General features: G+C 36.3%; 1 long non-coding RNA gene across 1 annotated transcript in view; it reads right to left on the bottom strand.

Moving 5' to 3' along the window:
- The window catches only part of LOC147832748 (uncharacterized), a 124,774-nt gene that overhangs the window by 77,817 nt on the left and 26,273 nt on the right, over positions 1-20,684 (bottom strand). The gene's annotated exons all lie outside the window — the stretch shown is intronic.

Raw genomic sequence — 20,684 nt, 5'->3', positions numbered from 1 at the left:
ACTTATTCAATTTGTGTTGGGACAACATGAATGAATTGTGTGAAACCCTGCATTTTTAACAGTAAAGACCTGCTACTGCCAGTATACACATAGACATACCGTCAAAGAATATAACACGCTGCTGCTACAAACATAATTTATATATAACCCTCATAGAAGATCTAAACACAGGTGGAGCTGGGGTGGAGGGTCTCCAAAAACAAGCCGCAGCTTAACTGTATAAAATTACGCACAGCATTTAAACTGATGAGGAGCAGGTTCATTGGCTACAAAGGTGACACCAATCTCCTGCAACATGTAGTTAATGACACGGGAGCAGATTAAATGACCTATCAGCCTGCGCACTGACTGAAAAATGCCGTAATTTTTTTTTTATTATAAAGGCATTTATTCATTCATTTCCCTTCAGTTTAGCCACTTATTTATCAGAGGGTGCCACAGCGGACTAAACTTCCAACTACTTCAGCATCTGTTTTTCGCAGCGGATGTCCTTCCAGGCAAAACCCAGTATTGGGAAACACCCATACACACTCATCCACTAATGACATTTTAGATTATTCAATTCACTTCACACATAAATGACAACTGGCCCAGCTGGGAGTTGAACCAGCAATTCTTGCTGTAAGGCAATAGTACTAACCACTGAGCCACTGTGCTGCCCCCTTTACAAAGGCAATTTTGTGGAACTATTACAAAGAACAACAAGCTCATACAGTAATGGGAAAAGACACAAAATATGCCCCCTTTTGAAAATTCATATTTTTTTATTTATTTCTTAATGAATATAATCATTATAGTTTGGTGTATTTTAACAAATCAGTTTTGTTAAACAGTGAATTCTCTTAAAACATAAGTTTGATCACCGAACATTCTTAAGAATATGAAGATATGTTTAAATTCTAATGAGTTAATGCAAAAAAAAAAAAAAAGTCAACAAAATTTTGGATTGTTTTTATGTTTTTCTAGATTTTATTTGTTTGTTAGATTTTTTTTTAATATCATTTAATACGTTTCCCAACATATTAATTTGGGTGTAATAATGTTTGGACTCTGGCGTTATACTTTTTTGTTATATTAGTTCCAGATTTGGCTTTCATTCATTCATGCATTTTCCTTCGGCTTAGTCTCTTTATTCATCAGGGGTCGCTACAGCAGAATGAACCGCCAACTTACTTAGCATACGTTGTACACAGTAAATGCCATTTCAGCTGTAACTCAGTACTGGGAAACAACCATACACATTCACACACACACCACAAACAATTTAGTTAATTCAATTCATCTATAGCATATGTCTTTGGACTGTGGGGAAAACCGGAGCACCAGGAGAAAACTCAAACGAACACAGAGAGAACATGCAAACTTCACACAGAAATGTGTACAGACTCGAACCAGTGACCTTCTTGCTGTAAGGCAAAAAGTGCTAACCACTAAGCCACTGTGTCGAGATTTGGCTTTGGTACAGACTAATCTAATGTACTACATGAACAAATATATTATTGCAAGAATCCTATAGAAAATACTCATTTAAAAGAGAGAGATCTTTGAGGGGTGTATGCTAAGCACTGTATATGTGACATGGTATTTTAGTTACGCACACACACACACAGACACTCACACTGAAAAACCCACAATGGAGTCACAAGTTTGACCATGTTCTAGTGTTTGATGATTGTTTCATACTGTAGCACACTGTAGAGTACATTAATCATGAGATTGAATAAATATATCATTTCCAAGGATACTTTTTTGTGGGTTTTGAGAAAAACTTGTAAGGACAGAAAGATAGAAGTTTAATGAATTAAATAAAAAAAAATAATAATAATAACAATATATATAAGACAAATAATATATAATATTATATATAAGACAAATTACTACTACTTCTACTACTACTACTACTATTAAAATATTATTATTATAATTATTATTATTATTATTATTATAACAATAAATAATATTATTATGACTTTTTAATATTATTATCACTTATATTACAATTATACACTTGTACTTGTATAATTATATTAAATGAAGTAATAATAATAATAATAATAATAATAATTTATTTTATATTATTAGAATATAAATAAATAATATTATTATAACCTTTAAATATTATCATTACTTATAATTTTACAAGTCCAAGTGTAAAATTGTAATATCAAGTAATAATAATAATAATAATAACAATAACAATAATAATTTGTTATTATTATTAGAACAATAATAAATAACATTATTATGACCTTTAAACATTATCATTACTTATATTACAATTATACACTTGGACTTTTATAATAATAATAATAATAATAATAATAATAATAATAAACAACAACAACAACAACAATAATAATGATAAACAAATATTTTTAACAATTATTATTATTATTATTATCATTTTTAAACTTACTAAAATTATGTACTGTATGTCGAAGTAACACTATGGCTCTTTATTTGTGAAAATGACCATTATATCTAAATATATGATAATCTAAAATTTATTTAATCAAACTACTAGCAATACATTAAATCTAATGGTAAATATGAACGCAAATGAGCTGCTGACTGCAGTAAATGAGCATCTATCCATCCATTAATCCATCAATCCATCTGTCCGTCTATTGAATGAATCACCAGGAATTGATCCAGGAACACATCCTGAAAAATCCACTTAGTGTTTATTCGCCCACTTCATCTTTTTTTCAAGCGGTATATTCATAAACGAATGCCATTTACACAACTGATGAGCAAATGGACTTGCAGCTTAAAAGTTTATATATATATAAAAAAAAAAACCAGGCTGTACATCAAGCCAAAATTACAGAACAACGATGGCGTGAAATACTCATAAATCTAAAGCCATCGCATTAATCAGGAAAGCATTTGCAATAAACGCCAAAATAGAGGCCAAGCACAGGCGTCGTAAACACTTCTGATGATCACATTAACCGGCTTTATTAATGGGACATTGAGTTTTGATCTGATTGGCCGTGCATTCCATTTATTTATGTAAATGATCGGCTCATGAGGGAAATGTGCCGTTCCGCAGCTGAATGCCGAGATGATTAATGTATGACGTCCCAGATAACATCACGGAGAGACTTAAGGCCCACTGCGTGCCTCGCGTAGCCGGCAGCGGAAACAGAATTAAACATGAACTAGGATGACAGGGAAACACTGGGGCTGATTGGACACGACAGCATGCTTTGATAGTTTCATTCAGAAACATATTCAACTTAAAGCTAGGACAAAAATAATGACAAAACAAATGCAGCTTGTTGGATGCAATGCATGCAGCCCGGGTCAGTATTTAAAAGGCAGTTTAGCCATAAAATGAAAATGCGCTCCTGATTTAATCACCTTCTGTCAATGCATGAAGGAGGTGACCTTTGTTAAGTAGAACATCAGTAGATTGTGGCTTAAATTGTGGTTCTTAGTAATTTATTATAATTAAAGTCAAAAACTTGTGTTAATTTAAAAGTAATATAAAAAATATATATTATTGCATTTTGTTTGGAAATGAAAACCGGGTTGATGTCAATGTCCAATGTCTAAGCTAAAATCAACCAAATATGTCTAAAGTACAGTTATTTTCTTGTTAGCAGAAAGTTGCTAAAACAGTTGTGCAACATAATAACAAAAACCTTTATTGTTGATGAGTACTGTTGGTATTGCAATATTGAGGTTCATCAACAGAATACATAAATGTTGTTTTTTGGGAGACACAATATTTCATTTTTGTTATAATAATTTAATAATATTACCTAATAAATCTCTAAAGCTGCAAAACAAATCTCTTACATTGTATCTGTACTTCATTGTTTATGATGAGAGGAGATGAAAGCATGCAGGAAAGCATACAAAAGTGGTGGTTTCACGGCTGACGAATCTAAATCAGGGTTTCTGCAGATATCACACTGTCAAATTTAAGACGTTTTAAGACCATTAATTATTAAATTTAAGAGCTATATCACAATACCAAAAACCTGCAAACACAAAGAGAAAATGCAAAAAAAAAAAAAAAAAAAATCACAAAATTACTGGCAAAATAAATGTATTTAAATTGAACAGTATGAAGGCAGGTTAGATGCATCATTTAACCACATGATAAAACAAACAAACATCTTTAGGCTGATTTATACTCTTGCTTGGCGCCGTATCATGCACCTCCACTGACTGCGCGTGCCCCTCAAACAAACGAGGTTCTTTAAAACGGTAGGGGCAGTCAAAAGAAACCCACCATAAAGCCAGAAGCATAAACAGAGAAGTAGGACGTTTCCGGAACTACCTCATATCATTAAAATCATTCAATATTTTTATAATTATTTTGACTGTTTTTACAATTTATTATAATGATTATAAAGATTTTCATAACTATTCAAGATTTTTTAAAATCAAACTTTGATGCATCACTTGCTTTTGTTCATTTCTCGGACAGTTCTACCTATTAAAGTTAAATATTAATGACTACAGAACATGGGTTGCTCTTATATTATTTATTATGGAAATAATAAAAGCAAAAAAGTACTAAAAAATACTGCTGTTTTTTTTTTTTTTTTTTTTTGCCCACTCAATAATTCACACATTACTGGCTGGTTAGTTTCTCTAATTACAAGCTAAAAAAATAATAATGGGCCAACATTCCTGACCATTATCGCCAATAAAGCCTAGAAAAACAGGCATCAGTATATAGTACAGCGATTCAAATTTTCTTTACCTGGGTCTCCACTTTTGCCATGTCCTCTTTTGGCTTTAACAAACTTATTCTTCAGGTTTTTCCTAACTTTAACAAAAACGTTCTTTCTTTCCTGCTGCTGTTGCAATTTCTAGCTAAGATTATTGTTCACCTGGTTATGCCTATGATCACGCATGGACTGATGATAAAGATGTCTGTACAGTCGTACCTGTTTCAGACAAAATCTCTTCAAAGTGATTCATATTCAACTCAAATGAAACATGGTGCTGTGCAAACGGTTTATTTGAGGCCTGGTTTAGTTTTAAAATATTTTGTGTACTCCGCCAGGGAAAATCATGTCGCGCGCACCCAAAGCGAACCTCCGCAAACTCTGCGATGACATCACATTAGCCATGTGCGCTTAGTTCAATGAAAGAAAGCTGATAGGCTATTGCATGTTGGTCTCATTTGTAGTTGTAATACCGCAAATTACATTTGGACTAGTGTAATAAAGAACTACAACACCACGAAAACCAAGCAACAACAGCAAAAAATATTTTAACTGAGCATTAGATGTAGCGTTACTCTGACATCGGAAAAATAAAACCAGTACAAAAATATTTAAGACCTAGAACAGGGAATTTAAGACTTTAAGGCCTAAAATTTAGATTTTTAAATTTATGACTTTAAGACTCTGTGGAAACCCTGTAAAAACAAACCATGCTCATTCTGAAAACGTACCGCTACATACATTTCTGGAAAGCACTAAATATGTCCCAGGGTCTACATTTTTTGCAGTGTACTTTTTTTGAGATCTTAAATATCTCTCTCGAGTGCCGTTTGCGCCTGCTGTTCTCACAAGACCTTTTTCGAGATCTAAAATATCTTTCTCGAATTCTGGTCTCATGTAAATACACCAGAGGCCGTTGTTGACTGACTGACAGATCGACTGACCCCTAAACTCAACCAATAGTGTTTTCAAAAGCAACGATTGACCCGCCCACCCACTTCCCTACACCTAAACGACAATTTCAAAAAAGCAATCCAGAAAATGAAAAGCCTTCGCATGATTTTTTTACCATGTTTTCAGATTTTACCACATTCTAACCCTGTCATTTACTTGTTTATTTAAATTTTTGGCTTTTGTTTTTGTATTAACCGCTTTTTAGAACCATTCGAACCCTGTTGTTGTGGTCAACTCTATGTCTCAAGCCTACATACATGGCAAGCTCCTGGAAGAACAGAAGGAAAGCCGTCCATGCGGAGGTAATCAGTCAGCTGGTATAAGTGCAAAAAGGAACAGCATCATACCGCCCCCATAGTATTTGTTTTAAGGATGAAATGCACCCATAGGTACTTCTAGCTACATAATTCACAATCTCCAGAAATCTAGGTGTACATTTTCAGAATAAGCCTATGTTGTCTAAATACCTGACTGGCCACAGAGTTCATAAGCTTAGCAGAATCGTACGACTGCTAATAAGTCTTTATTCCCACTTTTTTCCAGTTTTGTTCATTCTGGTGACATTCCAGCCACAAGCCCCTGCTAATTTTCAAACCCACATGCGGTGCGCCACACAATCTAAAGGTAAAACCATTTCAGAGACAGACTAGATAAACCGCTAAGACGATAAGCCAGAGGAAGGCCGTTTAAAGCCACTCACGAGTGCTGTATTCTGTTCACACAAGCACATGAATTCTTGTTTTGCCCTTGGCGTATGGTCGCATCACAACGGAAGTCATTGCAAAACAAACGCTCGCATTTTATCTCTAAATGTTTATGTGTGCAAAGTGTCTGTGCAGCCCAGTGTATCTAATCCAGTGTACGGTTTACTTATCTCACTTCTGTAGATCAATAAGTGTCTGAAACCAAAGCATCGCAGCTTTAATCCCGCTGTCTGACTGATTAAAACGACACCGTCACAACAATTAGATGCATTGACTTTTGGTTAGAGTAATAACTTTGACCTTAGCCTGCCTTATACGGTGTTCTGTTCGGAGCGTTTCACCTGCTTTTTCTTTCCCCTCACGTATCAAGTTTGCCTGCGTTAGCTCTTGGAGTTAATACCTGACCTATTTATGATTTTTTTTTTGGGAGATATCTTCAGATGAGATAACACTAATGAAGATTTCTTCCGCATCACAACAGATTTGCTAAACAGATTCTTGAGGACTCTCTTGTTATTTCGCGCTAATTTCAGCTGTGAAATGTTTTTTTTCTGGCAAGGCCGAGAGCGTGTGATTAGAATGTTATTAAATGCTTTTATGTCAGTGCTATTGAACTGACTGCCAAAGGAGACAGTGTGTGCCTTTGGCGTCTCAATCTGCCAGCACAGAACACACAGCCCACGGTTTCAAATGAGCGCCGAGCACTTGGAAAACAGAAGCGGCATCATGATCTGTGCCTCTGTTTCTTATGATTTCAGGAAGTTTTATTGCGGCAAACAATAATTATTCTTGGAGTAACATTTCCTAAACCTTTCAAAGACTTGGAAGACCATTTTTAAGAGCTATTTTAATAGAGATGTATCCTGTTTTTATTAGATATAAATATATGCTGTATTTTTATTATTGCAACCTATGGGAATGATAACTTAAATCATGTGTCTTGTTGAGTAGAGTTATGTCATTACTGTGTTTTAATGAGGTTTGCCTGGCAAAACAAATCCAATAGACTCAAACTGGTAAATAAACCATGACAGACACTAAGACCATGACAGAAAATGAGACGCCTAGGGAATTGAAGCAGCAAATGCTTAAAAAGCAACTACAATGAGCACTTTAACAAAATGTAAATATATAAGCAATCTGACACTGATGCATTTATGTAATATAAAATAATATTTTTACAGTTAAAATCAGAATTATGAAACCACCTTTAAATAATTTTTTTTATTATGATTTTCTATCATTGTTTATAAGCAAGGACATTTTCACAGTATGTCTTTGTGTTTGTGTGTGTGTGTGTGTGTGTGTGTATATATGTATATATATATATGTGTGTGTGTGTGTGTGTGTGTGTGTGTGTGTATGTCATTCATTCATTCATTCATTCATTCATATATATATATGTATGTATGTATATATGTATGTATATACAGTATATATACAGTATATATATATATATGAATGAATGAATGAATGAAATGTATATACAAATTTTTCTAAACTAGTAACCAATTAGTAATGACACACAATGTTTTATGGAAAGTGTTGAAAAAAAATCTAATTTACTAAATAAATAAATACATACATAAGTAAATTTAAATAGTAAGTAAATAAATACATAAAATACAAATAGATAAAAAAAGAGAAAAAAAAACCTTCATACTGATTGTAATTGGGGAAATAAAATGTAAATATAAACAAATAGAAACCAAATTAAATATATTTAAAATCTATAAACCAACAGTAAATAACTTTTAAATATCCTAGCAACAGTGTGGTGGTTCAGTGGTTAGAACTGTCAGCTCACAGCAAGAAGTTCACTGGTTCGAGCCCCGGCTGGGTCAGTTGGCATTTTTGTGTGGAGTTTGCATGTTCTCTCCGTGCTGGCGTGGGTTTTCACCGGGTGCTCTGGTTTGTCCTACAGTCCAAAGAAATGCGTTATTGGTCAATTTAATAAACTAAATTGGTCGTATTGTATGAGTGTTAATGTGAGAGTGTATGGGTATTCCCCAATACTGGGTTGCAGCTAGAAGGGCATTCACTGTGTAAAACATATGTTGGATAAGTTGGTGGTTTATTCCGCTGTGGCAACTTCTCATAAAGAAAGGGACTAAGCGGAAGGACAATGAATGAATGAATAAATGAATATCCTAGCACCTACATTACACCCATATTTTCTTACAACAACTGCAAACATGCATCATTACTATTATAATTGTATAATATTTCCTGCGGGACTTTGTTACCAAATTTGACCTAAGCATCAAATCAAAAGCCAGCTTTAAAAAACAAATCTACTGATCCCAGAACTTTCTCTCAATATAAATTCATTAAAACGTACCAGATCTGGCATTCACTTTCCCTTATCGCAGGAAATGAAAGCTTTCATATCACACGCTAAACCGATAATGAGACTTGGTTAAGTTTTATTAGAAATCAATCACTGTCAACTGTAAATTAATCCTTTACATAAGAAGAAAGATCTGTGTGTGTGTGTGTGTGTGTGTGTGTGTGTGTGTGTGTGTGTGTGTGTGTGTGTGTGTGTGTGTGTGTGTGTGTGTTTTCAAAGGAATGCTGACCACACAATAGTGCACAGCTTTAAACCTCTGTGCTTTAAACCTCTGTGTTTTTGACTGGGCCTATGTATTATAACAAATAAGTGAACAAATATGTGAACAAGCAGTTATCCATCATCCACTTAGAATTTGAGCCACTTTTGAGGGTCCGTTTACCATTATAAAGCCATTACGTCTCAGTCTGTGTGTCTGTGCGCATTTGACGCAGCCATGCAGAGTGTAAGTGGAACATCGAGGAGACATCTCCTGAGGAACAATACTGCTTTCTCTTCTGTGAACCTCCGCAGGGCACTGCTAGAGTCCAGCACTCGGAATTCGGGAGGCAGAGAGAAGGAGGGAATCAGCTTTTTTTCTTCACCTCTCTTCCGCAGTAGAGAGCCTCTTTTCATGGGGAGCAGCTTGACTCCTCACAAAGACATGAGAGGCCAGTGTGTCCGTCTAGAGAGCCTCAGTCTGTGAGTGAGTGTGAGTGTGTGAGTGTGTGTGTGTGTGTGTGTGTGGTGTTCTATAGCAAATAGAAAGTTAGTGCTGCCATGGCTTTGGGCAAAACTTTCTTTGTTGGACAAAATAAAGCCAACTAACAATGTGAAAAATGCCTCACTGTTTTGTTAGCTGCCATTTCTTTTCAACAAACACTGAACAAAATTCAACAATATTGTTTTGTTTTCAGAAATAAAGTCAAAGTTGAGGAAGTTGTTTATTTATTTATTTATTTATTTAATGTTTATGTAATGTCTATCTATCTATCTATCTATCTATCTATCTATCTATCTATCTATCTATCTATCTATCTATCTATCTATCTATCTATCTATCTATCTATCTATCTATCTATCTATCTATTCTTTTAAACCGGAGCACCCTGAGGAAACCAACACAAACACAGGGAGAACATGCAAACTCCACACAGAAATGCCAACTGGCACAGCCGAGGCTCAAACCAGCAACCTTCTTGCTGTGAGGCAACATCGTTACCCATTGCACCACCGTGGTTGGTTTAGTTGGTTTTCAAGAGGTTACACTTAGCTATTGCTTGGCACTCGAGAACCCTGACCTCAGAGATAATTGAGCCTCCCGCCTGGACAATTAGCATGTAAAGAGGTCCGAGATCAGGTGTGTCTCGAGAGCTGCCCCTGGTAAAGGAGGAAAAGGAGGAGATGAGGTTGAAGGGGGATTCTTCCAAAATGAAGATAAGGCAGTAGGGTGAAAGCGGTCTATTTATTTTAGGCTTGGATCAATCTTATTGGATTATTACAGATTACTGATGAGAGACCAAGTGTGATCAATCTTGTGCTTCTCTTGAAATTAGTTTATAAAACTACACTTAAGGACAAAAACCCACTCAGTCTTGACTTATTATTTCCAAAAATAAATCAATATTTTTGACTTTCAGTTGACTTTGTCTATATTAAGAGTTTTTTTTTCTCTTTAAAACGAGCTTAATTATCTGCCATCAAGGTAATATAAACTCAAGATTCCTTTGCTTGTTTTATGGAATTACTTGATTTTGACTTATTTATTCATACTTGTTATGAATCTCTGAAAATAAATGCTGCTTTCACACCAGACGTGGATGAAGCATCAAACATGAGTAATTTACATGTTAAGTCAATGCAAAGACACGAATAGACATCCTGCGGCATGATTCGCGCAAATGAATCGGCACTAGTTGAGCGTTTTGCACGTTTTAAATCGCTCGAGTTGGAAAATCTGAACAGTGGACATTCATGCCACGTAAACCAATCATGAGCTTGAGCTTGTAGAGGAGTATTTATGATGTAGTTCCTGTTGTTGGTGTCCCAAGCGGCTCTGCTGAAAGCTTCCATCATCCAGGTATAGTTTCTGGAGGAGTTGATGAACTTACAGAGCTGGGTCCACCTCTGAAAGGATCATAGTGGACTCGGACACGACGTCGAACAAATCTACGCTGTTTTTCAGCCTTCTTAAATCATAAACACAGCTATTATTTCAATAAAAAAAACATGTTAGCCATTTAACAATAAAGCTAGAGTCACCGGGCACATAGAAGCCCTGCACATGACGTGAATGCATGTGTATTGTGAAAAAAATTCGACACGCAGATGAAGCGAGTTTGACGTGCGAATTAAGCGAGTAAACTCAAAATGTTCACGCGTCTATTTACGTGCAGTTCATTCGTGCGTGCCACGTCTGGTCTGAACACAGCATAACAAATTCTTTTTGATTTAAAGATTGGTTTTGATGTCTGGGTTAAAAAAGGCAAACTTAATTTTGACATTATTTCTTAAAACTTAAAACATTATTTCTGTGTGTTTTTCACACAGTGTGCCTAAGCTTTTGAATGAACTCCCTATCAGCATTAGGAATGCTGCCTCTCTGGATTGTTTTAAAAAAACTTCTTAAGACTCACCTTTTTAGCATTGCTTTTAACTTAGGATGATCATTTTGTTTAACTTATTTTTATCCTATGGTTCATATATTTTTATTGTTTTATTGCATCTTTTATTGTTGTGCTGTTTTGCTTGCATTGTGTTTTAGTATTTTGCCTGTAGCGCTTTGAGTATAAGAAAAGCTCATTACAAATAAAATGTATTATTATTATTATTATTATTAAAACAAGACAATTATTTTCTTGTCTAGAAAATGCGCCTCGATTAAATAAATGTAAGATATTTGAACCATAGAAACAAGCTAAATTATCCAAGTAAGAAAATATATTTTTGCAGTGTTGTTTATGTTGAATGAAACAGAAAAGAGATTTAGGCTTATTCAGAAGGTCAAACTTAAGCTGTCCAACTCAAGAAATCACCATAAAGCTATGATAAAATTAGGTCATAATACATTTTGGACACAATAACAGTAACCATTACTTACTCCCAAGGCCATTTATTTATTTTCATAACATCTAGTTTTTATAAAGGTGAAGTTTACACTATGTGAAGTTTATTTATAAACTAGTTTCGAGAGGATCACGTGCTTATGAATGCTTGTGTTTGGTCCTGCATCATCCGATTTATGATTTACCAATCAGATGGTTCCTAAACCACTATAAATACCTTAAAGTTCCATATCACAGCCATCTTCATTTAAAAAAAATCCCCCCTTCCACCCTTACTCCTCCTCCTATCCTACATGGGTGGCACAGTGGGCCAGTGGTTAGCACTGTTGCCTCACAGCAAGAACGTCACTGGTTCTTGTCCTTACCAAGCCAGTCAACGTTTCTGTGCAGAGTTTACACGTTTTCCCCGTGCTCACGTGGGTTCACGGGTTCCTCTCACAGTCCAAAAACATGCAACTTAAGTTAATTGATTAATCCAAATTTGCACCATAGACATGCTCCTATAAGTAGTTATCTCCTAAGAGCAATCACTTCATTACCTGTTATCTGTTCATTAGTTTCTACACCAGGGGAGTTCTTTTGAGCTCAGGGCTCTCTCCCGGGACAGAATGCTAAACAAGCTTTATAAATCAATCATCAGCTAAGTGTGAACTCTTGAAGAACAATTTAGTTTATTCAATTCCTTTAACACATGGGTTTGGACAGTAGGGGAAACCCGGAGAACCCAGAGGAAACCCACGCAAACACGGGGAGAACATGCAAACTCCACACAGAAATGCCAACTGGTCCAGCAATGGCTGCTGTGAGGTGACAATGCTACCCACTGTGCCACCGTATTGCCCCAAAAGTAACCATTATAGATTTAAAATGAGCATTTTTGCATGTTAAAGTAGGTCCAATATCACGGACAACATCATGCATCACTGCATCTTTCATGAACACCATTAGGTTAAATACATGATCAAATTTTTATTCTGGAATGAACCATTTTATTTTAAATTATTCTTTGGATCACAGCAGGACAGCAGACTTAAAGTAAATAAAAGCACACACATAAACATGCACATAATCATATACTATAACAAACAGATGCTGACAGGCTCATTGGAGCGAACGGTCAACGATCCACCGACGATCCTCTTTCCAAACTTAAACAAACATGAATGCTACTTCACATGTGAAAGTTTTAACTACACAACCGCTCCCCTCCTGAACTGTACGGTGCTAACTTTAGGAGAGTACAATGCCAAGATTATGTTTACACCACAGACAGGCTTGGCACATCTTATTTTGGATGCCATCCGACTGATAAAGATGCCCGAAGATTGCTTAATACCTGAATCCCTAACAGCAGGGCTTGTAGACATAAAGAGTAGAGAACAAGCCAAGTTGGAGGAAGATAAGGAAAAATAAAATGAGTCTATTCTCATCACCATATCTCCAGATCAGCAGAGAGCCTTTCAAAGAGGAACAAGCTGAAACTTTTAGCTAAAGAGTGAGTTGAACGACCCCCCTTTTTCCCTTGAAGGGGAGATAAAGAAAAGGAAGGAGCGGATATGAAACGTCGGCCAGCATGTGAATATCAGAAGGTGAGGTGTATAATAATTAGCCCGTTTAATTAGCCGTCTGTGTCGGACTGTGCGCAAATGTCCCAAATGACAGCAAGCGGCTTTGACGACCGCAGAGTGGACATCTGAGCCCCTGAGAACAGCACCGCATGCTTTCTGACTCTCACATACAAGGACAGGCACACGCTCGCTGAGAATGAGCCATCCAAAAAGAGCTCATCAGCCAAGCCATATGCTTTAGCACACACACTTTAACACTTCTTTGGTCATGACTCCAATTTGAGGCACGCACACAGAAACAAAAAAACTAATGCAATAACAAGTGTATTAGCAGGTTTAAAAAGAATTGTGCATCACTGAAACAATTTAGGACTATAAACTATAATTGAAGTAACAATTATTGGCCCTCCTGTGAATTTCTTTCTTTTTTAAATATTTCCCAAATAATGTTGAACGGAGCAAAGAAATATTCACAGTATTTCTTATTTATATATATATATATATATATATATATATATATATATATATATATATATATATATTTTTTTTTTTTTTTTTTTTTCTTCTGGAGAAAGTCTTATTTGTTTTATTTCGGCCAAAATAAAAGCTGTTTTTATTTTTTCAAAAATTTTAAGGTACATATTATTAGCCCTCTTAGGCAATATTTTTTTGATTGTCTACAGAACAAACCACTATTAATGACTTGCCTAATTACCCTATAACTTGCCTAATTAACCTAGTTAAGTCTTTAAAATGTGTTTTAAGCTGAATAGTAGTATCTTAAAAAATATCTAGCAAACAATTATGTATTATCATCACGGCAACTATGAAATAAATCCGTTATTAGAAAGGAGTTATTAAAACTATTGTGTTTAGAAATGTGGGGGGAAAAAATCTATCCATTAAACAGAAATTGGGGGGAGGGGGGATCTGGGGCTAATAAATCAGCATGGCTAATGATTCTGACTTCAACGGTATATCCCTTTTAAAAGTAACTTTTAAATTGTGCCCATCTTGTGCCCAATCATAAGCCTGGTGCAATGTGTTAAAATAGCAAAAGTGGATTTGAACATGCCACAGAGTGCACCCGTAACATGCACTTTCGAAAAAAATAAAAAATAAAAATCATTTCAGGACCGATTGGTACCAAACTAGATACTTTTGACAAACCTAGTCTGAAGCACATAGCATCATATGAAACTTGACCTAAAACATAACAAAACAACTATATTACATTGTAATTGTGCACATTATATGTGCACAGTGCACACAGTATTTTGGTAATAGCACAGTACTCTTTGACTCCATATACTTATCGTTTTAAATACCATGCCAAAAAGTGTATGGAAATATTGTCAGTACCCATCTTAATAAACATTTATAATTACTTTTTTTGCATAATTTTAAATTGTATTGACTGATTGTATTGATTCAAAAAACAGTTTAAAAATGTTTACTGTAATATGTCTCTTACATGTAGTAAAGTAACTTAGTTTAAGTACCAATTCCCACTATTAACTACTGGTTTAGTAAAGTACCTGCATGTCTTTTATTCATGTATTGGCTGTTTATTAGTGCTTATAAAGTACATATTTAGCCTGATCCTATTTTACATCATCTTAACCTACCTACAGTCATACCTAAACCTTTTATTTTATTATAAATTGCGATATGAATACAATTTCACCAGATGACCTAATATCTCTATTTGGAAAGAATTTGTGATGTGCAATGTTAATGTTAGAGTGCATCTCCATAAAATCTAATAAACAATCTATAAACTTTTTGGGGTCCCCAGACAAATTTCCATTGTGGTCTGTGCTTTTTGCAGTGCATTTCAGTATTTGCATGTGTTGTAAGTATTTTCATGCATAGCAATATATAAATACAGTCAAGAAAATAAACAATTAAAATAAAGTGTTTAATCATATCTCGTGTCTAACAGTATTCTAGTAAAGTAACTGAATGATAAATAATTCGTTAGGTCATAAATGGTACAATTTCTTATACCTGAATACTTTAGTCATTATTCATTTCAAGATAATAAAAATGCATGCAAATGATAAATTATAATGAAAAATCTACATTGCATATCCTGCAACGTGACAATTGCGAATGATCACATTGCGATATCGATGCTGAAACGATATTTTGTGCATCCCTAGTGAGAACTGTATCTTATAATAAAGTGCAACATAAATTAAAACTAGTGAAACGTTATTACAATTTAAAGTTACACTACTATAGTGTAATAATAGTGTGTATTCTTGTGTGATGCAAAGTTCAGTTTTCAGCAGGTGTTATCCCAGTCTTCAGTGTCACATAATTCAGAAAGAATTGTTTCAGTAATGATTTGAGTAAAAATGTTCATGTGTTTCACTGTATAAATATATGATGATTGTTCTTGCAAAGTTCAAATTTAGAAATGTGTGTGTGTGTGTGTGTGTGTGTGTGTGTGTGTGTGTGTGTGAGTGCATTTGTGTATGGGTGTGTGTTCAAGAGAGATACGAACCAAACACGATTTTTGTGGCACATGAGTCTCTTTGACCCGAGGGAAGCCACCGCAGATGAAATGAATGTGACTGTGTTACAATGAGATAGATGGCATCATAAATGTTGGATCATTTTTTATCAAATCGCTGAATTAAATATTAAAAGGCTGGCTAATGAACTGCGCTATCCCCTGATCGCAGCCCAGAACACTTTTCAACACTTCTGACAGAGAGCAAGTCACCATGACACAATGGAGCTGCCGCAATAATCCTGGCTTCAAACCAATTGCTAAATCTCCCAAACGATATCAACCTTCATTTTCCAGAATCATGTTTTACGGCTTGCGAGGGCTGCCAATGATAAACATAAAAATGTTCATGTTTGTAAAGTTGAATGAGAACTTTGACTTATTTCAGTCAGAGCTTGAAGCTTATATTATAAAACACGCCAGCAGTTCTTTTTATTGCTAACAAAGGCTCGGTAGAGAAGCTGAAAAGAGTCTAGAAGCTTCTTCTCCTGTGTGACATTTTCCCCATTACGGCTATGTCTGTGGCGCGCTATTGAGGTTGTATCTGTGGCACAGATCTTAGGCAGTGCTCACAGAAAGAGAGAAGAGTGACACTATCAAAGAGACGAGGCAGTCAGGAGCCCAACCTGGGGAATTAACTTCCTCTTTCTGACCTACAGGAGAACTCAGAGACATACTCTACACCCACTCAAGCACACACACACACACACACACACACACACACACACACACACACACACACACACACACACACACAAAGCTGTTTCATAACGCTGAGGTAAATGTAACCCTCCAGCTTTATGTTTCTGCTCATATGAGCTTTACAGAAAAACTATGGTTCCACGTTACCGTAATGGTATTAGATCATATAGTACTTTGAGAACTAAAATTTTAAAAGCAATCTTGTTATTTTAATACTACCATGTCCTAAAATTACTTATTACCATTGTATTTTTGTTGGAGGGCTCACAGACAGACAGACAGAAAGATGGATAGACAGATGGATGGACAGAATGACCGATGGATGGATGGACATAACGACTGACATATGCAAAGAATGACAGACCGATCGACGGATGGACAGATGGATGGATTGAACAATGATGATGGATGGATAGAACGTCCGACCAATGGATGGATTGATAGAATGACCAACCAATGGATGCATAGAACGATGGATGGATGGATGGAACGACCAATGGATAGATTGACCAACCAATGGATGGATAGAACAATCGATCGATGATTGGATGGATGGGTGGATAGAATGACCAGCTGATGAATGGATAGAACAACCGACCGATGGATGAATAGAAAGATGGACGGACCGATGGACAGAACTAGATAACAGTATTTAGAACAATAGATAGAATGATATATTGAATAGTAGATAGAAAGATAGACAGATAGATGGATGAATGGATGGAACTAAATAACAGTAGTTAGAACAATTAGTAGAACAATAAAAAACTGACAAAGATAGATTGAATGATAGATAGAAAGACAGACAGATGGGCAGATGGATGGATAGATGGATGGATGGAACATAAAAGACAGATAGATAGATAGATAGATAGATAGATAGATAGATAGATAGATAGATAGATAGATAGATAGATAGATAGATAGATAGATAGATAGATAGATAGATAGATAGATAGATAGATAGATAGATAGATAGATAGAATGAGACAGACAGACAGACAGACAGACAGACAGACAGACAGATATATAGATAGATAGATAGATAGATAGATAGATAGATAGATAGATAGATAGATAGATAGATAGATAGATAGATAGATAGATAGATAGATAGATAGATAGATAGATAGATAGATAGATGGGTGGGTGGATGGATAGAATGAGACAGACAGACAGACAGACAGACAGACAGACAGATAGATGGGCGGGTGGATGGATAGAATGAGACAGACAGACAGACAGACAGATCTAATTAACACATACATTACAGGTTGTGTTAAAGTGAAGAAAAAGAACACAGCCCGGGTGGCAGATGTCTCCTCCATAGGCATCTGAGGAACAGAGGCAGCCGTGCAAACCCAGCAACAGCACACTCTCTCCAGGCTTGAGCATCCAGCGCAGGCCTCCACACTGTGGGTCACCTCCAGAAGTTAATGACCCTCTCTGGGTCTGAACCGCTCCACCACAGGTGGCACATTAACCCTGCGGCACGGAAGAAGTGGCCTGTAAACTCCTCACAGCACGAGGACAAATTCATCAGATCCGTGTGAGCAAAGAACATCGACAAGTTGGACAGCTAGACAAATCTCCTCAATTCAGCCTCAAAGCCCTCCGCTCGTGTTAAGCCAGTCAGCACATCTCTAACTCTTACCTGCAGACAGGTAAGCACGCTCGCATCCCAGCAGAAATCACAAACTCACACCTCTGAGCACTGGCAACCAATCAAAGGAGTTGACTGAATGTCTTTGTGTACATTCTCTCGATGCCTCTCATTGTAGCAGAGCACAGCTGCTGTATCAGAGCTGCTGATTAATCAATAATTCAGTACGGATAGTTAATGTTTGATGAGCAGAGCTCCTGTGGTCAAGTGCTAATGAATGGTGGCCGTGCCGGTTAGCTGGGAAGGATTGTTTCGATCGGGATGAAGCAAAAGACGGAAAACGAACTGCAAACACACACTTACATACTCCTGAAACATATAAAGTACTAGAACCTGTTTTGCAAAACATACATAAAGAGCACAGAGTTTTGAAGTACATCTACATCTTTCTTACGCAAGGCAATTGGGAGTACTGTAAAACACCCGTATTGGCCTATTTTTAACAGTGAAGTATAACTTCTGTTTACAGAATTTAAGAGGATGTTCTCCAACAATGTATCAGCCTTATGGCTATTGTAAGTAATTATCTGAACAGTGCACAGTTGCTTAGTTAATTAAAAGTCCCTATTCTTTTAGTAAACAGAAATAGTTCACCCAAGTGAAATCTTAGTCATCAACTACTCACCCACATGTTGTTTAAAACCCTTATTATTTTATTATGTGGTAAACAAAAGAAAATAATAGACACCTCTTGATTATTCATTCAAACAAAGTCATAAAATTTATTTAGTCTTAAATTACCGAAATTACAATGTATTTAATGTAGATGATGGTCCAGGATCAACACTAGTGAATTTACACTGTATTTAGGTGATGATGATGATGATGGTCCAGGATCAACACTAGTGAATTTACACTGTATTAAATGATGATGAACTAGTGAATTTAAATTGTATTTAGATGATGATGATCATGATGATCATCATCTAAATACAGTGTAAATTCACTAATGTTGATCTTGGACCGGGGCAACGCTGTGGCGAAGTAGGTAGTGCTGTCACCTCATAGCAAGAAGGCTACTGGTTCGAGCCTCGGCTGGGTCACTTGGCGTTTCTGTGTGGAGTTTGCATGTTCTCCCCGCGTTCACGTGGGTTTCCTCTGGGTTCCTCTCGGTTTCCCCCACAGTCCAAAGACATAGTCTATGAGTGTGAATGAGTGTGTATGGATGATTCCCAGAGATGGGTTGCAGCTAGAAGGACATCCGCAGTGTAAAACATATGATGGATAAGTTAGCAGTTCATTCTGCTGTGCCAACCCTAGATTTATAAAGGGACTACGCCGAAAAGAAAATTATTGAATGAATGATCTTGGACCATCTTCATCATCTAAATACAGTGTAATTTCACTAATGTTGATCTTGGACCATCATCATCATCATCATCATCATCATTATCAGGGGTGGACTGGCCATCTGGCAAACCGGGCACTTTCCCGGTGGGCCGATGTACTTTTTAGGCCGGGCTGATCATCGTCTTATGATCTGATCGGCCCATAAAAGGCTTTGCAGCCTATCGTTTTTTTTCTGCCTTATTAATTGACGCTGCTGTGATCTGTGACTCTCTGAAAGTAAGATGCTTTTTTTCCCGGACAGACAGACCGGGCCGGCTCATGTGACACTCTGCAGCCCATTGGTTCTTTTCTTTACTGACATTGGGCTGGCCCAATCACAAACTCCTATTTTGGACTCTGTGTGAGCGTGCGTCGTCTGTGTGTATTTGTCAAAATAGTCGAGAGTCAGAGAGAAGAAACGCAAGGGAGGCGCAGAGAAATCGCGGGAAATACACCGGCGTTTCATTTAGCGATTCTGAAAAGATCTCTGTTCATTCTAGTACACGGCTAAAAGTGCAAATCACGTGACCACACACTCTCTGCCCAGACCTTCTGCCAGTAGTTCAGCGGGTGAGCATAAACCCCAGGTGAGAGTATAGTGCATGTCAGACAGTTCATCTGCTGGATCTGATCTCACTATAGTTGTTAAACATGATATTCATCATGTTGTCTCTATCTAACAACTCTTATGTCTTTTGAATCACTTGTTCTCAGTTAACTGTTTTGGCTGAGTGCAAAGATAAGGTAATATATTAATTTATGTAACCACACACACTGATTCTGCACATTGACTGATTGCTTACCTTTATCGTTTAAATTTAATGTACGTTATACTGTCATAATGGCCATTATTGATTATTAAAACTGATATTCTGCAAAAGAGACGGGGTAAAGTTCATTCTTTTCAATGGAAACGAAAGGAGGCAGTTATATTTAAGCCCTGTTTAGTTATAAATATGCAGAGTGAAGATGACGCTCATATAAATGTGTAGCTACACGCTACAGGCTGTTTGGTGTCTGTTAATCATAATATCAAAATGAAACAAATTTGACTTATATTATGTTTTCATTGTTTAGATAGTGAAACAGCAAGCCGGATGAGGTGAAAGAGGTTATAAAGTACACTGTTCCCTTTGAAGATTTAGCCATGCATTAGCA

This window comes from Danio rerio, chromosome 18 (genome assembly GCF_052040795.2).
Source record: "Danio rerio strain M-AB ecotype USA chromosome 18, GRCz13ab, whole genome shotgun sequence".
Taxonomy (NCBI): Eukaryota; Metazoa; Chordata; class Actinopteri; order Cypriniformes; family Danionidae; genus Danio; species Danio rerio.
The sequence above is the reverse complement of the archived record's forward strand: the minus strand, read 5'-3'. Positions and strand labels throughout refer to the sequence as shown.